Source organism: Eulemur rufifrons, chromosome 10 (genome assembly GCF_041146395.1).
Source record: "Eulemur rufifrons isolate Redbay chromosome 10, OSU_ERuf_1, whole genome shotgun sequence".
NCBI classification, from domain to species: domain Eukaryota; kingdom Metazoa; phylum Chordata; class Mammalia; order Primates; family Lemuridae; genus Eulemur; species Eulemur rufifrons.
In genome coordinates this window covers 6,323,183-6,350,618 of record NC_090992.1, presented here as the reverse complement: position 1 = coordinate 6,350,618, position 27,436 = coordinate 6,323,183, and the positions used below count along the sequence as shown (strand labels likewise).

At 59.7% G+C, this 27,436-nt stretch overlaps 1 protein-coding gene across 5 annotated transcripts in view; it reads right to left on the bottom strand.

Annotated features, from left to right (window-relative positions):
• Positions 1–27,085, bottom strand: part of CXXC5 (CXXC finger protein 5) — a 33,251-nt gene extending 6,166 nt beyond the window's left edge. Inside the window, exons 1-2 of one of the 5 annotated variants that reach the window (XM_069483729.1) lie at positions 26,414–26,473; positions 10,040–10,272 (exon numbers count right to left, since the gene is read on the bottom strand). The gene's annotated coding sequence lies outside the window, so the exon portion shown is untranslated. Of the gene's footprint in view, positions 1–1,311; positions 1,412–10,039; positions 10,273–24,285; positions 24,471–26,413; positions 26,477–26,577 lie in introns of those variants that run through there. The other 4 variants (XM_069483727.1, XM_069483728.1, XM_069483730.1 and 1 more) reach the window with 4 other exon arrangements.
• Between the last annotated feature and the right edge of the window lie 351 nt (positions 27,086–27,436).

The following is a 27,436-nucleotide window of genomic DNA, read 5'->3' as shown; positions in this document are numbered from 1 at the left end:
CGGGGCACACAGCAACCCCCTTCCAGGCCAGGAAGGGCCTGGCAGTGCCCAGGCAGCAGGGGAGGAGCCGGGGCTGCGTTGAAGCGGAGCGGGAATGAGCGGGAGGGAGAGCTGGCGGGCAGGCGGGCGGCGGCGGGCGCATCCATCATCGGCCCTGCCAGGAACGCATCCAGCCCCCAAAAAGAAATACTGCGCCTGAGGAGGGACAACAAAGGGCTCCGTTTCATCAGCAATGCGGAGCCAGCGCCCCGCCGCCCCGCCAGCCGCGGTCAGCCCACAAAGGACCCCTTTGTCCATGCAGGAGCCGGCCAGCCGGGAGCTGGGACCAGGGGCTGACGGGCGGGGACAGAGCCCAGGGGGCCAGGGGGCGGCCAGCCACGGAGAGCTGGGGGGCAGAGGGGCACATGGGGGCAGAAGAGTGGAGACAGGTGGTGGGGATAAAGAATCATGAGGCAGGGAACTCGAGGGGTGGGTCAGAGAAAAGACCTGGAGAGGAGGGGCAAGGGGGTCAAGGTTAGAGGACAGAGTATCATGGCGAGCAGGGTCTGAGGCGACTGGGCCAGGCTTGGGGACTTGTGGGTCTGAGAGAGTGGAAACAGCCCTGAAGAGGGAGGCCTCCGACACAGAGCGTGGGGACCAAGGGAAGGCAGCTGGACAAGCCCACGAGAGAGGGAGGGCAGGGAGGAGAGGCCAGATCAGACCCACCGGCTCTGCCCACGGCCTGGGGACAGGAAGGGGGCAGAGGGCAGGCGGGCGAGGGGTTCTTGGCCTCAGGGCATGGCTGTGGCTCCAGTGCCTCCTGCAGCCCAAGCTCACGGGCAGAGCTGGAGAGGGAGAGTCAAAGCCGGGACCACCCTCCTGGCAGCGGGGGCCACTCCGTGCCTCCACCCTAAGGCCCTGGCCAGCCCCAGAAGGCACAGACCCTGCCCCTCTAGCTGGCCCCCACCACCAAAGTTGACACTCAGGTACCCTTCACTAACTAATCCTATTAACTAGCATTTACGGAGCACCTACTGTGTCCCAGGCCCTGTGCTCTCATGCTTTACGAGTCACCTCCTGGACGCTGCCCCAGAACCCAGGAGACAGCAACCATTAACCACTTCAGGGAGGAGGACACTTAGGCTCACAGAGGTTCAAGTTGTCAGGCCGCGGTCGAACAGCTGGTGCCTGGTAGGGGTAGAACGTGAACCCAGAGCCCAAGTGTTAGCCCGCTCAGTGACTACCTTTGCTCCACGGGGCAACTGACACAGCGGCCCCAGGCAGGGTGACCCAGCTACCCCTGAGGCTGCTCCCATCCCCCAGGATTATTACCGTGCCTGTCACCTCTCCGTGGTTGGGGACAAGCTGTCACAGACCCCAGGGGAGTGCCCCCACCTGGAAGGCTTGGAGATGCCCAGGCAGGAACCTGGAACGCTGGGCCAGTGACATCATAATGACAGCTGGCAATGAGGTCACCGGAGGTGGTGGCAGTGCCCTTACTCCACCCTCAGCCCCAGAAGAGCCTCACTTCACCCCAAGCAGGGCTCTGTCCTGAACCCTCAGGCCAGACAGCATGGGGGAGGAGGGCACACCCTGGTGTGAGGTGGTACTGTCTGCACGTCGACATGTACACAGGTGGCCCCCAGCAGACGTTCTGGAGGTTCAGTTGCACACATCCCCCGTGCGCCTACCTCACTAGCGGCCCTGTGCCCTGCGGTACTGGGGAGACAGTGGAGGACACAGACCCAGACCTGGCACTGCCTTCCAGGAGTACACAGGAGCTGGGCCCACGGTCACAAGAACCAGTGTGAAACAAGAGCTGGAAGGGGACCTAGTGGGGCATCTGGGGCCTTCCTGGAGGAAGGGACTGCTAGGCTGAGAGTTCAGGATAGGGAGAGGTTGCCAGAGGGGACACAGGCTGAAAGAGTTCCTAAGAAATGGGGAAAGTGGGTGCAAGATATGGCTATGAGGTTGGCAGAGTCCCAACTGGGCAGGACTATTTGAAACAGTTTTATTGAGGTACAGTTTACATATATGAAATCCATTCACTTTGAAGTATATATAATTCAATGATTTTTAGTAAATTTACAGAGTTGTGCAAACATCACTACTACCAAGGGCAGGGTTTGAGCAGGGTCCCGTCCTTCCTCTCCTCCTTGCTGGCTGGACCCAGGGAGGCTCCCGGGGGAGGCTGCATGTCAGGACCCCAAGGCACTGGCCCAGCAGAAGACGCCATCATCTGGGTGGGCGGCTTTGCAGACCCACACACCCTGACTCAATGCACCCTACCCCACGCTTCCATGCAGCTCCTGACACCCCCTCACGCCCCTTCCCCCGCCTGGGTGGACTGGTCCCCTTGGCCTCGGAGGGAGTGGGGTGGACAGACAGGCTGACAGCAGGCTGGCCGGTGGTGGCAGGAGAGCAGACCACAGGCTGCGGTGGCTGAGCTGAACCGGGCAAGGAGGGGGAGCAGGGGGATGTTCCGTCTCTGATTTCCATGATTCAGCCTGGGGAGTTTCCAGGGGAAAAAGAAGCCCCGCTCAGGCCCAAGGAGACGCACACAGGGACACTGGCCTGGGAGGCAGGAGAAATGCAGCCCCAGACGGACAGCATGGCACACACCCCCAGCTGCAATGAACACACATACCCTGACACACTGAGCACTGACTGCTGGCACCCAGCGGGTGGCCTGGCATGAGACATGCCCTCAACACCACTAGGGTCACCCCAAGACTGACACCCAATCATATTTCCTCCCCAGCTCCACATCGCCTGACCCTCTTCCACCCTTCCTCCCAGGGCAGGTACCACTCCCTGGCCTAAGAACTAAAACATGCTGCTGACACACAGGTGCAAACCCCCTAGTACGTGGGCTGGAGGACGTACTAGGGATGTCCAGCCAGGGACGTCCAACTCCAAGGCCCCAGGCAGGAGGGTCTGCTCTGACCTGGGGCTCTAGGGTACCTCTGATGAAGACAGGGCCGTCGCATTACGACCCGCTCCGGCCAGGTTCCTGCCCTGGCAGTCAAAAGATAAGGGGAACACCCTTCTTCATTTTGTGACCTTGGCATATGGCCTCTGAGCCAGTTTCCCCCTTTGTCACATGTGACCATGAGGATCAGCTAACATGTATGAAACCCATGCTTCATCTCATGTAATCCTCACACCCACCCTCTGAAGGAAGTACCACTGTGGCCCCATTTAGAGCAGGAAATTTGATACATAGTATGATGTAGAGAAAATGTTGCCCTGCCCACTTGGGATCCCCTGGATCTTGGACTGAACGTTTTCCAAGTGCTGCTGTCTGAGCTGACACCAGTCTGGGATCAGAGGCCAGACACCCACTCAGGCCCTCCCTCCTGCTGGGCCTCACCGTGGAGCAGCCCAGGCAAGGCTGGCTCAGAGACACCTGAGCCAAGAAATCAGAGAGGGGCGCTGTCTCCTGGGGCCCCTGTGTGGGGTATGTTCGTGTGCCTGGGCGTGAAGGGGCAACACGTGTCAACAGGCCTGGCTAGGGAACTGGAGTCCTAAGGTCTAGCTTTGTGGCTCCACCCTGTCCCTCCCTGACCGTTGACTCTGACCTAGCCCTTTCCCCCAACTAAGCCTCCGTTTCCCATCTGTGAAATGGAGAGTGCTTCTTGCTCCTCAGCCTAGACTGCATGAGTCATGATCCCAGAGTGTCCCATGGGGAAGGAGGTAGAGAGACACAGAAAAAGAGATTCCAGATAGTGATCCCCTCCCCGCTCCAAATCTCAGGAGGGCCCCAGAAGCCCGAATCTGTTGATGTGATTTGCAGGCGGGGAAGCAGATTTGGAGAGAAGGGTTTTGAGCAGGTCACAGGGTTGAGACCGAGCCCCAGGTAATGTCAGGTCTATGCAGGGAAGGAGCACCCAGTCCCTCCCACTCTTACTTCCCCAGAGGACATGACAACAGCAGGTCCTAATAAGAAGCACTCATTCTCTGCCAGGCGCTACGCCGAGCAGTTTACGTGCATTTTCTCACTGGATTCTTCTAACCTTTATTATCATTCCATTTTACAGATGATGCAACTGAGGTCCAGGGAGGTAGTCACCTGCTCAAGGTCACAAGGTCAGTAGGTGTCAAAGCCAGGACTGTGACTCTCTGACACTGGCCAAGGGCTCCCAGGCACATGGAAGAAGGGCTTCAGCTGAAGGATGAGGTCCAGTTCAGTGCTCAGCCTGGGGGAACCTCTAGGTTTCCCATAGGTCCTGGGGGTGGCTCTCAGGCTCTGGGCAAATCACATCAGGGCACTGTTGCAGAGAAGTCTGCAGCTGTACCCCAAAGCCCAGGAAAAGCCAAGGGAAGGGGCTGCGGGTGGGCTGGACGGGCCAGGCTGGGCCAGAGCTCCGGGCATTCCGGCGGCCTCCGCAGGAAGCAGAACGGGACGGAAACTGGCTCCTGCCTCCTCCCCCAGAATCCTGTGGGCAGCCCAGCCGGGCCACACAGAGGCCCTCTTTGTGCCTGCCCTAACCCGCCACCCGCGGCTGGCCCAGGGTTTTGAGTTTCCTGGGGGGTGGGGACCCAGCCACTGCTAAGCCTCCAGCTACCTCCCCCTCTCGAGGGTAGTCACAGCAGTCCACAGCTGGAGGAGGAAGTGAGCGGATGGCTAGGGCTGCTCCAGAGACCCCAGGGGACGTGGAGTTCGCCTACATCCCATTCCCCCAACGTTCACACACCCTGATCAGGGGCTGGAGGTGGCAAGAAGCACCCAGAGACAGACACTGAGTGGTTGCCCCCACCACCGGCACCCCACCCCTCAGCCAGCAGCCACCAAGCCCATCATGACACACCTGGGAGTCCCCAGCCCATCCTGGTGCTGCCCAGGTGGGTAGGGCAGTCCAGCTGCTAAACTGCCATTTCCCACGCTCTGGGGCTCTCTGGACACACTGCGCTCATCAAGCGGAGGCCCAAAGCTCACTTCCCAGCACTGCAGGGGACAAGAGTCCCTTGAGAGGTGTAACTGCTCAGGGATCGCCAGGCACCTGGGAGTGAGCTTGGGGGTGGAGTGTGTACGTGAGGAGAGCACCCCGTACAATTCATATTTCTGTGTGTCTACCCAGGAGGTGTATCAGACACCTGCACGCTGGGGGGGCGTGTCCGGTGGATATAGCACTGTGTGCAAGGGGCTTACGTACCAGCGCATGGGGAGGTCTTTGTGTGACTCCCCTGTGTGTACACTGGAGGGGTGTGCAACCCACACCTGCGAATGCATGCAAACACCCAAGCGTGTGTGTGTCCAAGTCGAGTGGTTTATGTGGTGGGTGGATGTTTGTGGGTTCTCCTGGCCTGCGTGTGCCAACATATCTGCTGCGTGAACACCGGCGTGTGTGCGTGTGTGCACTGTGAGTTGTGTCAAAAGCCCTGGGAGGTCTGTGTGTCTGGGGCCCTGCTGGAATGAGGATGGTGCAGACAGGAACTGGTGCCACGTGCTAGGGCCCCTATGGAAACAGGAAGCTGCCCACAGGTGCGCCTGGGCTGTGGTGGGGGCTGGGCTCCACCCAAATTCAGTTTGTCCCCCTGTAAAACCAACCCACGATCCCACTAGTGGAGAATCTGTCCCAGCCATGAAGGAGACACCTGTCTTGTCTGCCATTAAAAGTCCAACAGCTCTGGCCAGCGTCTACCCGACTGTCTGGCCTGAGCGTGGAAAAAACTGGAAAACAAAAGCCCCCAGACCGCAGGCCCTCCCTGCAGAGGCGTGGGGGAGGCAAGCAAGAGGAGGGAGGCTGAGGGGGAGGGAGGGAGGTGTCGCGAAGCCCCGGAACACAAAAATAATGAGGCGAGAGGGGCCATAGGGACGAGCTGGCTGGTTCCGGAGTCGCTATCTGACCTTGACAGATGCCACAGCTGGGCGCCTGGAGAGGAGCCCGCCGCCACAGTGCTGCAGAAACCCCCCCCAGCACCTCCCCCAGGCCAGGGTCGATAGAGGCTCAGGCTAGCCCCAGCCACAGGCAGCCACCCCACCAGGCAGGAGCCAGGAGATCTCAGAGCACATCCCAGTGGGGTGGGGGGGGGAAACCTGGAGGCAAGGGAGTGGGGGCAGGGCCAATGCAGGGCATGGGAGGCAGCAATGGGGTCTCCTGAGGGTGCCCCAACCCTCAGGTATGGCTGTGTGTAAGAGAAGCACACAGAGCATTCCATTGTGCTTGTGTAGCTTAGCTGTGAAGCTGAGTATGTGTGGAGAAGGGAAGCAAAGTGTGAGTGTGGGTGTGACAAAGACAAAGATTGTACTTGTGTGTGTGTCCTTGGGGTCACACAAGGCTGGGCAGACAGGCTAATGTCCCCCAAATGGGTGTGGCCACATCACTCAGGGGTGGGCACTGATTACTCCCCCAGCCCCTTCAAGAGCCACAGATGTCCTGGCTGGTGCAAGCCATGCTGGGGCTAGGAGTGGGGTGGGGGGCAAAGAGAGCCACAAGTCCTGTCACTTGCAGATGGAGGAGAGGTGCCCCTATGGTCCTTCATGGCCTACCCTCTCTCCCACCGTGGCACTCAGTGATGGGCGCAGGGCTGGGCACCACCACTCTGGGGACATCAGCCAGGGGCTGGGGTGTGAGCCGCAGGAGGGGTGCTGGGCTGGAGGTGGATTAGCAATTCCGAGCACTGGCTGCATAATTAAAAAATCATTACGGCAGGCGGGCAGAGCTGAGTGTGAGCTCACGCTCAGAGCGGGCGGGGACACTGCCATGGCGCTCCCCCTCCCACTGCTTCCCCGAGGAAAAATCCCACCTGCTAATATAATTATGGAAAAACACAAGCACGGAAATTTGGTTTCAGCAAACAACGTGCCTGAGTGCCCAGGGCCTGCCTGGCCCTCAGCACAGTGCGCAGGCTGGTCACTGGCACCCAGGGCTCATGGCAGTGAGGCAGGCTCTGCTGGGTCCAGACTCTGATCTCCACCCACTCAGCCGCCCCCAAGGGAGGAGAGTAGGGGAGGCATATAAGGCCCAGCTCCCCAAATCCCAAATCTAGGAGAAAACTGGCTGGTGCTAACAGTTTACAAATGGGGAAACCGAGGCTAAGGAATCTGCAGTAGGTCACTTTGTTGTGGCAAAGCTAAGACGGGATGAGATGGATCCCAGTGCACCAGTGTCACACCTCAGGAGCTCAATAGGTCACTTTCCCCTGTCCCAGCCTCTCCCTCCCTGAGACTGAATAAGACTGTCCCTGCCATGTACCCAGCACACCCCAGATCCTACCCGGCACCGCGGTGGGGGGTTTGGCGCCCCAGCCTCCCAGTTCAGGGACAGGGCGTCCCGGGCTCGCCTGGGTTAAGCCGGGCGGGCAGAGCTGGCTCCCGCCCGAGAAACGCGGCCAGCTGTGGGGCACAGGCCCCAGAACGGCAGGAACAGCCGCCATCACCTCGGGCCTGGAGCGGGCAGCCGGCCTGGAGCGGGCAGTGGGCGGCGCGGGGAGGGAGCCGGGCCTAATTAGTCGGCCTGGGACCCGGGCGGGCGCCGGGGTGGCAGACGCGGCCGCCAGAGCCGTGCAGGCACGTCCGCGTCCGGCGGGGAGGCGGCGGGAGCCGGGAGGCGCCCTGGGCCGCGGCGGGCCAGGCGGCCTGGGCCAAGGAGATGCCGCACCGAGAAGGCCTGTCTCCCCTCATTCCTCGGTGCCACCAGGCGCAGCAATTAGAGGCTTTCAAAGTTTGTCCTTAATTGGTTTCATTTTTGCCTCATAAATGATTCATGGCCCCGGAGGTCTGGGAGGCAGAGGGAGTGGAGGGGAAATTTGGGGAGGCTTTCGCCTGGGGCCAGGCCTCCTACCTGAAGCTGGGGAGGGGGCCGCAGCCCCGGCCCAGTGGATGAGAGGGGCTGGGAAGCCTTGGGCAGGTGGGACACTGCAGCAAAAATTAAAATCCAGGCCCTCTCCTTGGAGCACTGACTAATTAGGAACAGCAACTTCTTTCTGCAGACCAGAGCTCTGCGCCGGGACCCGAGCCCTGGAGCCCAGGAGCCCAGGAGCCACCAGAGCACCAACGCACCGGAGCACCAACGCACCGTAGCTGCCTGGCTTTGGGAGCATGAATAATAATGCAATGGTAACAAAATAACAGTGTCCATAGTAATAATAACGATGGTGAACTCCAGGCACTGAAGCTAAGAACACCACATGCATATCTTTTAACCGCCCCCCCCCACCCCAAGCACTACAAGGTGAAGCACTGGGATCCCTGTTTTACACATGAAGAAACCGAGGCTCAAAGAGATTAAAGCCTGCTGTCTGACCCTGTCTGATGCCAGAACCCCCCAAGCTCTCAGGAGCACAAGGCTAAAGGCTGGACACCAAGAACACTGCCTGCCAGTGGTCAGGAACTGCAGGGCCCAGGGAAGCCTAGGAATGGTCCCGAGGCCTGAAGGAAGGCCCCAGAACGCCCCCACCGAGATTTGCCCCTCAACAGGCTGTGTAACCTTGGCTGAGCAAGGGCCTCACAGGGCCTTAAGTGACCTATCTGTAAAATGGGAACACAGGAGCCCTATGACCCCTCAGAAAGTGTTAGCCCTGTGCTGGACACTAGAATACAGACAGGAGATGCCATGGACCCCTCTGGCAGGGAGCTCCCGACCTAGGGACACACACACAGAAGGGTCTAACAGAGAACCCTGAGCACTCAACCAAAGGACTAAATTATCAGGAGCAGGACCAGGGAGGGCTTTCAGGAGGAAGCTAAGTTGGCAGAGGAAGTATCTCCTCTATGACCCCATGCCCAGCCCACCAGGATGCTCAGGCAGTGAGTGTGGCCCACTTAAACGCAAGCCTGGGGTCAGATCTTGAAGAAACCCAGAACTACCAACCATATCAGAGCGATGGGGATGCAGAGTGCCCAGCCCAGCCTGTCCATGCCGGTCACTTTTATTCGGAATAACTATGGGAGGTGAGGCCTATAAAGGTAACTGCAGGGCCCACTTGGCCCCTGGAAATCCTGGAGGTGAGGGAATGCACTAAACAAATCCCAGGGAGGATGCTGGATGGACCGACCCCCTCAAAGCAGGCCCCAGAGATCTGGGCTGCTAGCTATTACGCATCCCTGCAGGTCATCACAGCCCTCCGAATGGCACAGGTGATCACCCCCATTTCGCAGATGAGGAAAATGAGGCTCAGAGAAGCTAAGGGACCTGCCCAAGGCCACACAGCTCAGGAGAGCCCATGCTCCTCACCTCGTCGGCCTCCTGTGGGTTAGTGTACCTGACATGTCCTGGGCCTGGCCACCTCCTGCCCCAGCCCTGACCCTTCCCCTGTCTGGACAAAGATCGCTTGAAAGCCAGCACTCCTCCTCCAACTAGGACTTGGTCTGGCTGAGACTTGTGGTCAGCAGCCCTGCAGCGGGTCCAGGATATAGTGGGGGGGGGGGTCTCTATGTACCCTGGGACCCCTGGGGCATGGGGCTGGGTCGTCCTGAGGATTGGATGGCGTGGTGGGGGAACCCCTATACATACATGCAGGGCACCACAAATGTCGAGGGTGGGTGAATAAGGAGGAAAATGAGGCCAGGAGTGAAAGGATGGAGGGGTTGGCGATGTTCTCCAGCCTCCTCCTTGGGGAACAGAGTCAACTGTAAGGCCCCTATCACTCACGCTTGGGGGGAGGCTGCCTGTTGGATCCTAACAGCTGTGGCATTCCTCCTTTGGGAAGAATATTCAGTTTTATGCCTCCTGCTCCACCCTGTTGGAGGATACAGCTGAACAACCTGGGCAAGTCACACCCTCTCTGAGACTCAGCTGCTTCATCTGCACGATGGGCCCAATAATGTCCCTTGAGTCCTTTGGAAAAGCCTTTGAGAATAGGTTTAGAGGTTTTCCTTGAGAGGAAGGGTTTGGAAGAACTGGAAAAAACATTCAGTAGTCTATGTTGGCTGGGGCACTTGAGACACTGGGGTCAGTGTACCACAGAAGCTTGACAATGGCTTGGTGAACATACAAAGTGGCTGTGTTCTGAGGACACCGAATCCATTCTCAGCAGGTCTAGTCAACAAACCCTTCCCAGGTGCCCACTCCGAGCCAGGACACTGGTCTGCCCTTGCTCCTCACTGTCCAACTACCTGTCTCGGGGATACTCAGCCAGGTCACTGGGGCACTAGGGTCCCTCTGCTCAGCCTGCCTAGGAAGCTGCCCGTCTTCAGCGGGTCAGCACTGACGTCAGCAAGACCGGCCAGGCGTGGAGCGCGCCACCTCCGGAACTGCCAATTAATTAACTTTTTCAAATTAATTTCCCAAGCAAAATTCCATAATTACATCTGTCTCCCTCAGCCCAAGCTGGGCAGACAAGAGGACCCTGCAATGAGATGGGATGTGGGGTGAGGGATGACCATACCAGTCTGGGGCCAGGTCAGAGCGGCCACTGGGGGTTAAGTTTCACCATAGCAGGGTGTTACCTGGAGTCCTTATGGATGCTACCTGAGAACAGAGGGGGCTGAGACCAGAGCCCCCCAGCCAGGAGGTGGGAGGCTCAGGGAGACCATGGCCTGCCCAGCTCATCCTGCGGCCCCCATCCCCCACCCCGGTGTCCCTAAACCACAGCGGGTCTTGGCATGGCCCAGCAGCAGCACAGGCACCGCGAGGCTGAGGAGGCCGCGGCTGCAGCGTTCTAATTTCCCAAAGGGGCTGAGATTAATTAGCTCACACACAGGCGCAGAGAGGGAGAGGAGAGTGGGAGCAGGGGCGGGCAGCGTCAGGCGAGGAGCTGGCTGGCGCTCCCCCCTGCCCGCCTGCCCGCCCAGCAGGCAGTCAGGCGGCCTTGACAGCCTGGGTGCTCTGAAGGTCAGCGGCCAAGCTGGCTGAGCCAGCAGACTGGCACTGTCTCCTTCCCAGAATCCTCAAGACAAAGGCTGAGGGGACAGTGACCAGGAGGACAGCCGGGGGGGAGGGGGCCCCACTGTCACCGCCATCTATCAAGTGTGGGCTAGGTGCTCTGTCCGTGCCATCTTGTTTTTATCCTCGCGGCAGCCCTAGGAGGTAGGCCCCATGGTTCCCCCATTTCACAGATGAGGATACCGAGGCTGAGTGGAAAGTGACTGGTCAAGGTCACCCACGCTGTGGACAGTGGACGTGAGCCTGAAATCGAGGTTGGCCCAAATTTAGAGCCCAGTCTGCTTCCCCTGGATCCCCGTGCTGCTGTGAGGCCTGTGGGAGCCCCGGGCCTGGGGACCTGGAAACACTGGCCGTGGGGCTCACGAGTGTGTCTGTCTGCGGGGGACAAACTCGCCCTGCCTCAGAGGACCAGGGCAGACTCTCACAGTCATTTCACAAATGAAGAAACTGAGACCAGAAAGGGGAAGTGATCTGAGGCTGGGATCAACCTCCAGCAAAGTCAACCTGACTTAGTGACGTTTAGTAAGTCCTGACCCAGGGCCACACAGAGCCCAGCGCTCTCTGGCGAAGTGGCACACTGACCAGGGGATGGGAGGTCACTGTGGCTGTCCCTGTGTGCTTAAGAGGAAATGCCAGCTCAAGGTCACTTACTTTTTTAACTAGTCCCTGCAGGGCTCCCCAGAGGGGAAAGGAGCCCCCAGGAAGGAAGGGGTTGGGGGAGGTGTGTGATGGCCCCTAGGTGACTCTCAGGAGCCCAGCAATGGAGTTTCCCAGAACTTGCCTGCAGGGGAATCCCAGAAACCCCAAGGGGCATCAATCTGCCCCCCAGGGGAACCCCTGCCCCCCAAGCCCCCAGTGAATCACTTCCCCTGCAGAAGCCAAGGCAAACAGGAGCTCACCCTCCCCAGGCCTAAGAGGTTAACAGTCCCCAAGGCCCTTGGGTTCAAACCTGAAAGTACCTTGAGATAGCAGAGGGCCCAGGACAGGTATGGGGCTGGGCATGGGGGCTGGCCCCACCAGGAACATTACTCATCATGTGTGACTATGGGGGGTGGGGGAGCCCGTCCCGAGAGGCACAGGCTCAGGCCATGTCTGGGTTCAAGTGGGCTTTGGAGACAGGGTTCCACTCCCAGCTCTGCAGTCTCCAGCCTAGGTGACCTCAGACAAGTTGCTCAACTTTGCTCAGCCCAGGCCCTGCCTGTGAAATGCAGATGATGACCAGCCCCACCCCCGTCAGGGACCTGGAGAGGACATATGTGAAGCTCTCAGTGCAGGGCCTGCACACAGTAGGTGCTCAACAAATGATAGCTTATTATGTTGTTATTTTTACTGTCATTGTCTGCCAGCATAAGAGTGAACATCAAGGACAGCTTGGGCCAGGGGTGTTGGGTATGACCTAGGTGATGGCCCCAGTTCTACCACTGTTTGCTTTTGAGCTCTGAGCCAATTCTTTATGCCTCAGTTTCCCCAGCCTCAAATACTAAACATCCCCCTGCCTTCTGACCTGCAGGGCCACGGGGAGATGAGCACATGGTAGGAATCTGAAGGTTACAAGGAGGGTAAGCACCCAGCTGACCAGGCTCGCAACTCCCCCTCTGGCCACAGGAAGAGCCCACCTATACTTACTTCCAGCCTTTCCTCCTACCCCCAGCCCTGCCTGCTCATGTTAGCGCTTCTTAGATCTCCCGCAGTCCCAACAGCCCTGCCACACAGGCATGTGCCAAGCCCCTCACCACCCTGCAAGGGCCCCACTTGCCACCTGGAAGTCCCTTTTCAAGTCTAACTTGTTGTGATCTTGTGTGAATGTTGGGGTGGGGAACAGAGAAACCCTTGAAACTATATTTGGTTCTTTCTATTTCCTCCCATATTGTGAAGCCTCTAAGAATTTCCACCCAAGGATCCCAGGTTCTTCTGCCCTGGGCCCAACCCGTTCCCATCCCTCCCCTCCCCCAACCCTGGCTTCCAGCTCAGCCTCTTCACTCCTTGACCTCATCCTTCCCATCTGAGAACAGCCCTAGAGAAGACTAAATCCAAGACATTCTATTTAAGGAGCCATTGATGTAGGGTACCACCCCCAGAAAAATGCCAGCTTTGGAGGAGCAGACAGTGCAGTGCAGTGGGCTGGACTCACCTGGAGACACAGGTGTGACACAGTAAGAACTGGCGAGATCATACCTCACCATCTGCTTCAGGCCCTGAGCTTTGAGACAGATATGAGGATTATACCCATTTTATAGGTGACAAAAGTGAGATCACAGAGGTGGGCAGACTGGCCCATGATTACACAGCAAAGTACTTCAAAACCAGGTTTGGAGTCCAGGCCTGTCCAACTCCCGAGTCCAAGGCTCAGGGGACATCTGGTCTTCTTGACTGGCCACTGCTGCTTGCTTTCCCTCGGGATATCTGGGCCGCTCTCTCCTCCCTGACCACCGTCCAGACCTTTATGGAGGAGACCTGTATGGCCAGGAGGTGGGAGCCTGCCTGGGCCTGCGTCCTTATAGCTACCTGCCCTTTGACCATTGCTAGGATGTCTCCATCCTGTGAGCCCGGAATGATCTGTAGTCCGGGTGTTAGGTGACCATCCAAAGCCCTTCATGACCACAAAGCCATCCCCAACAGACTCAGTTTTCTCATCTGAAAAATAGTACCTTTTTCAGCATATGGGAAATGGATTTACCCCTAGTTCTGCCCAGTCCAGAGAAGGCAGGCCCCAACCCCAGTGGGGGGCAGAGGCTTAGAAGCTCCCCGAGAACACGCGCCCCCACTCAGTGGCCCAGGCCTCCCTTATACTCAAGCCAGCTCCATGCCCATTTGCAGGGCTGTAGACTAAGAACCAGAGTTATGGCCAAATTCTAAGTGGGGGGGCACTGGATAATGAGGGCCTCAGGAACTAAGGGGACAGAGAGAAGCAGGTGCCAGATGAGCAGGAGGGGCAGGCAAACAGACTCCTGGGCACAGCCCACTTGTCAGTGGTCTCATTCTTCCCCCAATCTCTAGCACCCCCACCTCCCCAGGCCTCTGCATCCCTGAGTTGGGGACCAGCCAGCTGGGTTTCCTGGAGACATCAATTTTCCACAGCATTCTACAGCCTTTCCTCTTGCTAGCTCCTCTGCATCCCTCCCCATCTACCCCCACCTACTCTGCCTGGGCCAGAGTCTCCGTGCTGGAGGGCAGGTGGGCTTAACACTCCCATGCCAATTTGGGGGCCTCTTCCCCCAGGGAGAGCCAAGCCCACCCGGTGATGGGAGAAAATGATCTCCACTTCCCCACCCCTACCTCACAGAACTCAACTAACCAACGTGGCTAGGGGTCAGGCTTCTTCGTGCAAGCCTGAATGGGGGGCGTTTGGGGGAGCAGAGCCCTGCACACATCAGGTGAGCCTGCGTGCGTGTGGTGTGCGGCAGGTGCTGCCGTGTTGGTGCTCCTGGCCTCCCTCTGTAGCATCGTCTGGGTGTAACCTACGGCCTGGGGTTCACTGCCTGGGCCTGTGACACGATGAAGCAGACACACAAACTGCCTTACCAGGGCCCATAGGGTGCGTGTGGCCTCCTCCCAAGGGGCACACCTGTATGTCCATCCATCCGCCTCGGTACGTGCCAGCGTGTGCGCACCAGAGGCTGGGGCTGTGAATGCAACGGCGAATGTGCTTCTGGAGTGCCCACGTGGGGGCTGTGTGTGCACAGTGCATGTGACCAAGTCTGCACCACGCGTGTCAGTTGGGTGTGCTGAGTCGTGTGGAACTCTGTGTGCCGTGAGTGACTGTGTCTGTCCTGTGTGTGCCCCTGGGTGTGCCGCATGTGGGGTGCGTGAGCGTGTGCTCTGCCTGCCAGGCCGCAGGGCCTCGTGGGGCTGCTGGGGATGGGGTGACTCACGTCTCTTGAGCTAATCCCGCCGCCCGCCCGCCCAGCTCACCCTGCTCTGCTGGGCTCATGGCCGCCAGCGCAGGAGGCAGTGGGGGGGAGGCGCGGGCAGGCGCGGCGGGGAGGCTGGCTTGATAAATAACCTGCTGCTTCCCCAGGCCTCGAGAAGGGGAAGCTGCATCGTGGGGAGGAGAGAGGGTGGCGGGGGAGGCAGCCCCGGCCCCCCAGGCTCTGGCTGCCCTGGCCCCCTCGGCCCAGGCTGCAGCTCCGGTTCCTGTTTCATCGAAACCTGAGCTGGGAAAAGCCTATCGGGTCATCTTGCCTGTCCCGCCGGCCGCCAGGCCCAGGCAAGCTGCCCCTCAGGGGACAAGCCCGCAGCCTGGCGGCCCAGCCAGTGGGTGGATGGGTGGGGGGAGGATATTTCTGTCCAGACTAAATGCAGGTCCAGGCCCCGTCTGTGTACCCCCCCAACAGCTGCTCCCAGGGGCCCCTTGGGTCTGCAAGACTGACTAAATATAGCCCCCTCCCCAGCAAACCCTGCATGTTCACTAATTCCTAGTGGCCCCACCCACATGGGGGGTAGAGGGAAGGCCAGGGAGCCCACTGTGTAACCTTGGGCCACCGTATCCCCCTCTCTGGGCTCTCAGCTATGAAAAATCAAGTATTACTGGGCTCTGGACCCTACCCTACCTAACAGGTGCTCCTGGAGAGCAGGCCACAAAGGTGATAGGTTGGGTCTTTGCATAAGGAGATAAGGGCAGAGGTCCCCTCCCCACAGTACCCCAAGTGCCTTTGGGCTTATAAACATGGCCCCCTCCATCCTGCCCTGCCCCTTGCTCAGGCCGGGCAATACCAGGCTCCTCCAATCTGCCCCGGCCGGACCCTGGCCAGGAAACAAGTTGTGCCAGGCTTGGGGGGGGGGGGCGGGAGCATGACAGCTGCTATTTCCTGGAGGCCACAGTCGGGCACAACCCGGATTCCTGCCTGGTTCCACAATCCACCGGAGCCTCTCCCGGAGCGCTCGACAGGACGCCCCCTTCCTGTGTCAGCAATACTGCCAGACCCAGCCAGGGTCAGCCCCACTCCCCTCACTGCGCTGGTACAGCCAGAAGAAGGTGCCTGGGTGCAGCCAGCCTCTAGGACTGGAGAAAGGTGGTCTCTGCGGGGTTCAACAGGCTGGGAGGCAGCCCCAGCTTCCCTCCTCCCTCCTGCCTGCCCACCCGGCTGCTTCCCCCAGCCCCACACACACCAAATTCCCCACATGCCTGTCTGTCTCTGACAGCTCGCGCAAATACTTGGCTGCACGGGCACCCGCTGTTCTGAGCCCGCTGCGCCTCCTCCCTGCCTTCCCCGGGGGCTCTGCAGACACAGCCAGGAATGGGAGGGGGGCAGAGCCAAGCAGCTCAGTGGGCAGTAGGGGGAAAGCAAGGACAGGAGGGACCAGCCTCAATTCAGAAGCACCACCCCCAGCCCCTAGGACCCAGGAGGCCACTGCGAGCCAGCGGGGCGGCAGCTGCTGACACCCCCGCTGCCCCCCGGAACCTCCCAGGAGGACCTTCCGGAGGCCTCCCACTTGCCTCAGCGATGAAACAGCATCTGCCACCCCCGCGGCAGCAGCTCAGGACAGGGTGGCAGCAGCTCAGGACAGGGTGGAGGGCACCACGAGGCCCCTGGGGAAAGCTCTGAAATCTGGATGATGGCCCAGCTCCTCCTGGCAGCCCCAGTCCCCCACCATGAACCCAGCCTCGGAGTATGGGGGGTGCACTCCAGCCCTCCCACCATGTGAAGGGCACACCCGCCCAGCTGCCAGGCCTGGGATGTCTCCACTTGGATTGTCTGGGGGCCTTATTTGCTCCCCGCACTGCCCTTCTTCCTGCTTGCCTTGTCTCCCTCCCAGGAGATCGGTGCAGGAAACACTTCCTGAAAACAGCTGGGATTTTCCGCTGGCCAGTGTGCCTTGCTGGCCAGCTCCTTACCTCTCCCCACCTCATTCCTTCTCCCAGAGTCAGCCCTTCGACCAAATCACACCCCCACCCCATGTCTGCAGCCAAGGATTCTTCCCCTCCCTGGCTGATCTGCCACCAGCCCCAGCATCCAGCATGTATCCAGGCACAGCACAGACAGCGAATGAATGACCTCACGGGATAGCTAACGCCCTCATTTTGCAGATGGGTATACTGAGGTCAGAAAAAAGCTAGGCCTCCCGTCCCGTGCTTCCATCCCTTGTTCTGCGTCAAGAACCAATCCAGCCCTCCCAGGCTTGTGGAGGCACGAGGGTGACTCCAAACAGAACCTCCCAGTGCTGTGGGTTCAAATGCCCAGCTGCCTGCTCTGGACTACTCTCCCCGCTCTCCCCCAGCCTAACAGTGGTCTCGAAAAGAATCCCGACTGTACCGTCTCTGCGCTAGACTGTGGTAAGCCTCCTCTCCCCATTGCACAGATGGGGCTGCTGAGGCCTCCAGGGGAGGGGGAGCTGCAGGCGGCCATGAGTCAGAGGGGGAGCTGGGAAGCCGCCCGGCCCTGCCGGCTGTCGCTGGAAGCAACAGCCTGCATTTCCTCCTCACGCTGGTGCCTCGGGAAGCGTGGGCAGCGGGCGGGCGGGCACCGCCGCGAGGACCCCTCCTGTGCCTGCAGGCCAGCCGCATCCCCTTGCTGCCTGACTGGGCCCACAGCCCACTCTCCACACTGGCCAGATCGCCAGAGAGGAGCAGACTAGAGGCAGAAGTGGCGTTTCTGTCCCACGTATGGACTCATGTCACCTGAGAGCACCAGGCGCGTGACCTCACGGAAGACCCTCCCCTAGAATGCCAATGTCCCCTAGCATCAAACAAGGAGACTGAAACATGACCATTTGTGCTTCCTTCTAGCAGTAAAACCTGTGGTTCTATGATGACTCTAAAATCCCAACACAAGAACCCTGACTTGAGAATTTCTCTGTTCTAACCATTCTATGATTGTAGACTCCTGTGACTAAAAATTCTAGGCCACCAAGATCTGACACCCCCGGCAGAAAGGGTCATACGCACCCCTGCCTGCTGCAATTTCCCATGTAGCTCTGGGGGAGGCAGGCCGCAGGAGAGGGCTGGGCCTCTCCCACCAGGGTCAACAGAAACTGACAAGAAACTGGGGGGGGACCCACGGGCCTGGGGAAGAGCTGGTCTAGTCCCAGGGGACAGGCCACCTCTTCCTGGCACACACAGCCACTAACACTGCAGATGTCAGGAAGTCAACCCGCACCACAACAAGACTGGGTGGCTGGGGGTTTGTGTGCCTGCACCCCCACCCTGCGGCTCAGAGGGCGGGCACGAGTCAGGTCAGGGCTGGTCTCCCTGCTTCTCAGGTTCCAAGCCAAGCTCCACGCTTCATCTTCCTGTCTTTACCACCCACTGCTTCCTCCTTCCCACCGCAGTCCCCTCACCTCCCAGGCCAGCCCCAGCCCAGGCCAGCTGACAGCCAGCCAGGGCAAAGGCTCCCCAACCCATTTGATAGATGGAAAAACTGTGGTCTAGAGCAGTGGTCCCCAACCTTTTTGGCACCAGGGACCAGTTTCATGGAAGACAATTTTTCCACGGATGGACTGGAGGGGAGGCGTAGCCAGTGATGTGTGTGGCAGGGTACGGGGGGGGGGGGGGGGGGGGGTCGGGGACCACAGGTCTAGAAGGAAGATATGACTTGCCCTGCTGGCTCAGCCCAGTAACTTACTGGTCTCTGGCCACACTTCTCAGCCCTGCCCACCCTCCTCACTTCCCAGAATCCTCTGTAGGGCCAGTGGGTCTCCACATACTGGTCTGTCCACCAGCACATCCCTGAAGAGTGCTCATTCCCACAGCCAGTCATCCAGTCATTCATTCGTTCACTCTTCTGTCCACCCAATGAGCCTATCAGCCCATCCCCCACCGCGTGTCGGGCCCAGAGCCAGGGTTCCCGGGGCCTCAAGGAGGGAAGAGCAAGGCCTGTGTTCAGCAGGCGTGGAGGGAGTCCCGTCTGTGGGCCAGGCAGAGTGGAAGGTGCAGGAAACGCCATATACAGACCAACCCTGGCTGTCCTCATAGTGTTCACAGCCTGTCAAGGGCTCTGCCAGGACCCAATCCCACTTGTCAGTGGCGAGTCACAAACTCCCCCGGCCTCAGTTTCCTCATCTGTGTATGAGGATGCTAAGACCCAACTCAATGGGCTACTGTGGGGATTAAAGGAGGCAAAAGCTAGAAAGCTGTTGATACAGTGCCTGCCCTAGTCAGGGCTTAGGATGGGCTACCGGTTATTATTGCCACTGTTAGTAATAATAATTGGGGGCAGCAATGATCACAGCAGCAGCTAAAGCTCTTCAAACACTTACTTGGTGCCAGGCACTGGGGGTGCAGGAAGAATCACTGCCACATCCCCTTGCAAAGCTGGCGAGGAGCAGACTCAAAAAGCCCCTACAAGCGTCTAATGAATGAGGGAACCAATGACAGGAGGCACGGCCCTGCCTCCAAGGAAGGTGCAATCCAGTGTGCTTCGTGGGTAAGGAAGTCTTTCCGCACACGTGGGCCAGCACTTAGGTGTGTACACATGCGTGCCTAAGTGAGGGACCTGGGGGTGTCCTGTGATGCAGGGAGCACAGCTGCTCAAGCCGTTCAGCAGCCCCCCACGCCCCCACTGCCCCAACCCCACCCTGCCAGTGATCACAGCAGAGCTGAGGGGACTGTGGCAAGAGTGGGGGCCACACCCGTGGAGAGAAGCCTGGAAAGATGTTTTGCATAGTCACGGCCACCAGATTACAGGCCTACGCTGGGCCCCTGGGTAGGAGTGTGAGGACTGCTAGGTGTTGCCCACACCAGCCAGGCCCCCCATGCCCACCCCTTATGCCCGTACCGGCACAGCACCCATGCGTTCCCGCTGGCAGGCTGGACAAGTCTGAGGAGGTCAGAGGAGGTCACAGGCAAGGGAGAGCGGTGGGCCCAAGGGCCACGTGGGGTCTGCCAGACAGGGGAGGGCGGGTACAGGGCTCCCCCGGGGCCACCAGGCAGGCCTGGCTCTGCCCTGCTGGGGCCAGCAGCTGGAGGGGAGTAAATATAGCGCGGGGCGTCCCGGCCACATTCCTGGGAGGCCAGCAAAGCCCGCCTGCCCGCTGCTCAGAGCAGTGCGCAGCCAGGGCCCTGAGCCGCCACTGCCCTCTTCCCAAACAAACAGAAAAATAAATAAAACCAGCTCTCACGCCGACTTGGCTGGGGGAGGGGGCAGGAAGGGTTGGACCCGGGGGAGGGGGCAGACAGGCAGGCGGACCAGTTGCGGCTTTTCTGTTCCACTGGGAAGGAGGCAGCCAACAAAAGAGGAAAATGGAGGAAAAGGGCAGGGAGATGGTCAGAGATGTCAGAGGGGGGAGAAGATCCCTATAAGAGACTAAGGGTGTCACAAGTGGAGGTGTGGGGGAGGCAGGTCAGGAGGGACAGGGAAAGTGTCGGGACAGGCACGGTTGGGAGTCAGCAGAGGCAGCCTCTGGGTCAGTAATTCTGTGACAAGGATGCCCCAGGGGGGGTGGCAGGCAGACAAAGGGGGCTTGTGGGCTGGGGCAGGGGGGCAGCTTGAAGGGCCATGAAATATTAAAGAGCTCGGCCAGTGAGTGACAGAGGTCACAAGAAGCAGGAGACTAGCCAGGGAGCGATGGGGAGCCCTGAGGCGAGGGCCGCCCCACCTCTGGCCCGTCTCCCCAGCTCCCCTCCTCCTGGCTCCTTTCTGTCTTTCCAGCAACCGAGGACAGGCTGAGGGTGGGAGGGGCCGCGGGGATTAGCATGGCAGGGAGACCTATGCGGCTCCCACTTCCCTCGGGCTGATCTGGGCACAGCCGGCCTTCCAGAGCTGCCAGCCACCCCAGCAAGAAAGCCAGGAGGCCTGTCAGCACAGCTGATGCTACGACACCTCCTGGGCAAGGAGGGGGAGACGTCCAGCTTCCCCTTCCCAGGAAAAAATCAGCCACTTTCCACAGAGACCCGCAGGAGGGAAGGCTGGCCTCACAACGCAGCTGAGCCAGCAGGTCATCCCTTGGCCCTCCCACCCCACCCAGGCCCCATTATCAGCCTCATGACCGTGGCCAGGCCCCTTGTCCCTGAGCCTGTGTCTTCACCAGCCCCACCCCACCCCAGCAAATAACACGCTGCAAACCTGCTGGGGCCAAGCATCTGCATACATTATCCCAGATCATCCCCTCATGTGCCCTATGAGGTCAGTCCTAGTATCAGGCCCATTTTGCAGATGGGGAAGAGAAATTCAGGGAGGCAAAGTGATGTGCCCAGGGTCACATACCTGGTCATTAGCAGAATGGAGTCAGAAATGCTAAGTGTGAGTCATGTGTTCGTTTCTTCACTGGGGGATATGGAGTCATTGTCATCATAAAAGCCAACTTTTATCGAATGCTGACCATGGGTTAGGCCCTATGCTGGACACTGTGCAACCATTCCTGTGTCCATCTGAAAATGGTCTTATAAGGCAGGCATTCTTATTGTCCCATTTCAGAGATAAGGAAACTGAGGTTTGTAGAGATAACACAACTCGATAAAATGTCATACATTCAGCTAGGCGGTGACATGGCCAGGATTTGGAGCCAGGTCTGATGGCCTCCAGAGCCACTGCTCATACATACTTGTCTGGGTGAGGTCAAGGGAGGGGGTTAGGAGGACCCAGTAGGCATGGAGCTAGGTGGCTCAACTGGCTGCTAGGATGGATACCATGAAAAGGTCAAAAACAAGGTCATAACTGCTGTGCTGGGGGGTGGCCAGCAACTGCTCTGGGAGCAGGAGGTGGGCAGAGCCTATGGCAGCCTAGCAAGAGTGATCTGCCTGGTCTACCCAGAGCCCCTGTACCAGGTAACACAAGCCCCCTCCCCCAGCACAAGGATACTGAGGCTGGTCCCAAAAGGGCCAGTGGAGCCCTGTCTTATTGGTCCCCAGGGTTCAAACCTGTGCTCCAGGGCCAGTGTGCCAGGAACTAGTCACCCCTACAGAGCCCCCGGTGCTGTGGAAGGGGGGCAGGATCCCTTCCCTCCCTCCCAGGCCCTGTGAGCCCAGAGGGAGGCCAGCATCAGAGGCAGGAAATGAAGAAGAATTTGCGATCTAATTGAGCTGGCAGGGGATTAGGCAGCAGAATGCAATTACAGGGGCTGGAGCTGGGCCAGGGGCACTGACACCCCGAGATGTGGCCTGGCCCAGGTGACTGGGCCCAGCCAGTCTCTGGCCAGAGACACCTGACTTGGGATGGGGTGGGGAAGATGGGTAGAGGCAACGGCTGAGACATACAGACGACTGCAGGGTTCCAGCTCCACATGAGACCCAGAAGCAAGAAGTTTTCCTGGGAATTCTCCCCCAGGGAACAGCCCTATGGACTGTCATATGGGGACTAAGCAGACAGTGACACATGCTCTCACAGGCTCTGCTCATGCATGTACATGCATGTGTTCACACTCCCAGGTAAGCCCTGTATATCCATGTTCACCTGCACTTGGGCAGACTTCCCAAATTGCAGACACACAGCTCTGGCCCTTTGCTGTCACCAGCTCCACCAAAGGGTGGGGGGGACACGACCCCCCCCAAAACCACTCATGACCTTAAAATCCTTTTATTCCTGTAATCACAGGCTGCCATCGCCGTGGATACGCGCTGTCACCCTGGCCCCAGCCTGTCTCCCTCTGCGGCTTCCAAAACTCCCAGCAGGCAGGCAGACGGGGAGGCTGCCCAGTTACTGCTTGGTGGGGGAGGATCGGGTGGGAAAGGTTCAATTCTACACAAACATGCTACACACACTCCGGGGCTCAAACAACCAGAGAAGAGACTCAGACAGACAGACTGGCAGACAGGGATCCAGAAAGAAAATGGAACGCATAGCCACCAGACAGCAAAGACAGAGACCACTGCCCACACAGCTCAGACAGGCACACTCCCACATTCACACACACATTCACAATTCAGATACACACCACTAGGGAGCCAGACACTCCCAGATTTATAGGCATATACAAAACACACAGATACACAAAAATCACAAACACAAACTCCAAAATTCTAAGCACACATAACTCATCGAATATATACATTCCCAGATTCACAGGGACCTATCCAACTTTCAGACACACAACCACACATGTACACATACAATGCAGATCCATACACTTCTAGATCCACAGATGCATACCCTGATTCATAAACCCATGTATGCTCAGACTCCTACACCCTGAGACAGACAGACATTTAACAGAGATTCACAGATATAGATACACAACTTACAGACACACATGTCCTGAGTCATAAGCACACACATCACCCAGATTCCCACATCCTAGACCAACAGACTAGTGCCCACACAGCCTCATCTCTGTCAGCTGACACTGCCTCTGGCTTTGGGGGGCAGGTGGACTGTTGGAGATTCCTGGGTCTTTGAGGGGGCAGTCCTTTCTCATTGCCCGAAGCCTGGGAGGGTGGTCTCAGCATGGGGGGGGGCAGCGGGGGGAAGGAAGAGAAAGCAGAAAAAAACTTTAGTGGGATATTCTTGTTGGGCAGTAGCGCGTGAGTAACAGGGGAGGCTTTTTGTGGTCTGGTGAGTTCCAGCTATGAGTGAGAGTTTAACTATTAATACACTTAATCAAGGACACTTCACACACACATACACAACCACACACACAGGGCCAGGGTGGGACCAGGTGGTGTGGGGAAAGAGAGAGCGCGCCCCAGAAAAAAAAAAAAAAGGGAAAGCCCCAAACAGGGCCCCAGGGGGGCGGGAAAGGGGGCGGGGCTTCCACCGGGGCCTGTCTTTAGAGGCCAGGCAGAGTGATTCATTTCTGCACCCCCAGAAGGGTGGGGTTTGATACACAGCAGGTGCTCAATGAATAAATGTATTACATATAAAGAGTGGGCAATAACAAAAACTAATAACAATAAGCGAGCCCCCCCATCTTGATCAATTACGGCATGCTCCAGAGCACCATGTGTGGGGAGTTAATTCCCACTAAATGATCAACCTACCCGACAGGGGGCTTTCGGAAAGCAGGCCTGGGTCTGGCTCACCTGTATCCCATTCCTCCACCCCACCCTACACCCTGGAAAGGCAGATGACCTCAACCCAGCCCACACCCCTCTCTCTCTCCTAAGGAGACCCCCATCTCCATTCCACCCTCCCATAAAATAACTAGGTGGGATCCTAATGAAAGTAGGATATTTAATTCCCAGACTTGGTTCTTTATCCAGATGCAACCCCGCCCCCACGCTCCTATAGGCCCGTTTCAAGCTTGCCAAATGAGAAGGCAGGCAGGCAAAGAGCTGGAAAGAGGTAGCAGGAGTTGCGGGTCACGGTGGGAGCCCATGGAACATAGGCCTGTGCTGGCCTGAGCCTTGAATGCAGAATCCTACCCTCCCCTTCCCCCACCCAGTCCAGCCCAGCCCAGCCCAGCCGGGTGGACATTCCAGGCCTCACGTGATAAAGACGAGGCCACTGGCCCTCGGGTAAGTCAACAGGCTCAGTCGCGGGAGAGATAGGAGGCCCGGGCCAGGGTCACCTGCTGAGCCGGGAAAACAGCCGGCCCAAATACACACATAAATAAGGCACCAACCGACAGCCAGCCAGCCAAGGGTCTGTCTTCTGCAGAGGTTCACCTTGGAAAGGGAAGTGGCATGGAGAGGGAGGCCAAGGCTGGCTACGGCTTCCCTGGGAGAGACTCAGCTCCTGCCAGGATTGGTGGTGCTGGGGGTTCTACCAGGCTCCCCAGGTTGACTGAGAACTCAGAGGCCAACCTCCCTCAGCTGTTCCCACCTCTTCCCAGGGCAAAAATCAAACCGTCACCCCCTCTCCCTCCTCCCCAAGGAGAGAGGACAATTTCCGTTCTGGGAGGGGGGTGACAGCTGCAGAGCGGGCCACTCCCCACCCCCACCCCCCAAGCTCCAGCTTGACTCTCATCTAGGGAAACTGCTAAATCAACACTACGCAGTTATGGGTAGGTAGCGCCAGCCTGAGTCTCTCTGCACGGCTCTCAAAACGGGGTTTGGAGGGGGCTTCGGGCCCCAGTTCCTGAGTTTCCAGTGGCGGTTAGAACGCAGGGTACGGGCGTTTTTCGGGAGAGGAATCAGGTCAAGCTTAGGCCAGTAGGCCCCCAAAAACATCTAATTTAAATGCTCCCAATTGCAAGGGACGGACACCCCCCACCCCCGCGGGCTGGGGCAGCTGAGGTGGCGCCGGGCGTTCAAATCGCGCTCCAAACAAGTCCGCAGCAACCGCGCTCGCAGCCCCCGCCAGGCGGCCCCAGCGGAAAACTTGAAAGGGACTCTGTTTGCCGGCGGCCCTGGGGCGGCTCCGGCGGGGGCGAGGGCCGAGCGATCACACACGCCCCCCTCCCCAGCGCTTCCTGAGCAAACGCGGGGGGGGTGGGAGCCCACCACAAATCCAAGGGCTCCAAACAGCGCCCGCGGGCGCAGGGAGAGGCGGGGATCAGGAGGCTGGTCCGCCCGCCACCCCTTCAGCACCCCCATCCGAAGACGCGACTCTCAGACCACCCAGGTTCTGGGGGCAAAGTGGGGTGCGCCCGCCAAACCTTCAGACCCCTGTCACAGTTGACTTGAGGTAGCGGGTCTTACCGAATAAGTCACTACAGAACCCCCCAAATTTACTGGTGCCTCGTTGTAGCCCGTGGCACGAGCCCAACTCCGCGCGCCCCTTCATGTTCCCGGGGGAAAAAAAAAGAACAAAAAGAGATCTTGCTCCCTCAGTGGCTGCTTCAACTCTTCTGGAGGTCCTGGAGGTGGCCCCCCATTTAAAACCTGGGGTCACTCACTTCTGTCGATCCTACAAATAAACAAAGCCAGGCGCACCCCGCTCTCCCCGCCGGAAAGCAGCCCATTCCGGGCGAGGACAACTTCCCCTAGTCAGAAAATTAACACATTCCTCTCGCAGCGGCTCGGGCCCTCACATTGCTCCCGGGAAGTGCAGGGCTGGGGGCGAGGGGGTCGGGCAGAACTTCAGGGTTAAATTTGGGGCCGGAGCAGCGTGGCAGGCGCCTGGGACGCCCGCCTCCCACAGTTCCGCAGCTAGAGCAACACCCCCATTCTCCCTCCCTGGCTTCGCACGCCGCTTGGCCCACGCGGGGCTCGAGAGACAGCCCCAAAGACTCCCAGAGGCTGGGGAGGGAAGGAGAGAGGCCGCGGGGCACGGTGGTGGTGGGGGTGATACTTTGACGGAAAAAAAAAAAGGTCAAACTTGATCTGCCCGCCAGGCACCCCGCGGGCAGCGGGGGCGAGGAGCCGGAGGGGAAATGCAGAAGTGGCCGCCGCCTGTTCCAAGAGGTGGGGGAGGCTCTGAGCAGTTACCGTCGCCCCGAACACAGGGCTGCGAGCGGGGTCTGACGGGGGGGGGGGGGGCAGTGCGCGCCAGAGATCTCCAAGCAGCCGCCCCCGCAGGCGGAGCGCCCGCCCAGCGCCGAGAGGTGAGGACCCCAGGAGTCCGCCGCCCCAGCGCCCGCGAGCTCCAGTAACGGGGGGCGGTACCCCGCAGGGAGAGCCTCAGCCCCACGCCGCGGCGCCTAACCCGACCCTAAAACCCCTCTTTTTGTCTGAACTCAGTGATCTGCGACCGAGCATACTGCGGCTTGGGGAGGCTTGGGTATAGCAGCGGCCACCGAGCGATCACTGGCGCTAGGTCTCCCGGGCTCCGGGGCTCCGCAGCTGAGGCTGCGGGCGCCCCCTGCCCCTCCCAAACACGGACCCCTCCTACCCAGTCCCTGGCTCTCCGCACCTGAACTTCGGGGGAACCCGCGCCGCCAAACTTTCAGCCGACTCGCACCGAACTCCGGCCCTGGCCGCGCACCGAACCCCGGGGGAGGAGAGGGAGGTAGGCGGGGAAGGGGAGGGGGCCGGCCTCCGGGGGGGGTCGAGGGAGGGCCGTGGCCCGACACCTACCGGCTCTCCAAGTCGTCCAAGCCGCCACCGCCGCCGTCGCCGCGAGGCCGAGGGGGAGGGGCGGGGCGGGGAGCTGCGCTCCGCTCTGGGCACCGCCGCCGCGGTGCGCTCCGCTCCAGCCGCCAGCCGTGCCCGGTCCGGAGCCGGAGTCGCGCCGCCGCGGCTGGCCCGAGGCGGGGAGGGGGGGGGGAGCCTGCAGCACCTGCCCCTCCTCCCCCTCCCCGCAGCCCAAATTAAAAAACAACAAAAAGCAACTAATCACCCCCGAGCGGAGTGCGGCGCGGCGGGCGGAGGGCTCCGCGTGCGGCGCCCGGACTCAGCGGGCGGCGCGCATGGCTGGGCGCGGGCTGGGCAGGGTTGGGACGCAGGGCCCGGCTTCGGCGGATGAGGCTCAGCCGCTCTGCTCGCTCGGCTCGGCCGCCTGCTCTTGCCGCCACCGCCGCCTCTGCTGCCGCCAAAGCCGCCGCCTCTACATCCCCGCTCAGGCTCCGCCGCCTCTGCCGCCGCCACCGCGCGCCCGCCCGGGCAGGAGCTATGAACGCTGCCCGGGGGCTGCCGGCAAAACCCGGACCGGACTCGCCGCTCCCTCCTCCCCCCCCACCTTCACCTCGGCTCCCCTCCCTCCTCCCGCCGCCTCCCTCCCAGCGCAGCTCTGGCCACTTGGACGCCGCAGGCTCTGAGGCCGGAGCCGCAGCCGCTGCGCCTCCAGCTCCCCGCGCCCTGACGAGATCCGCCCAGGCTCAGCTCCCTCGCGCGCCCAGTCTTTACCTTTTTTCCACAACTTTACAAAAAGAGGAGGACCTCCCCCCTTTGAGGGCTGACTGGGCTTGAAGACGCACCTTCCGGGGGAAATCTGCCC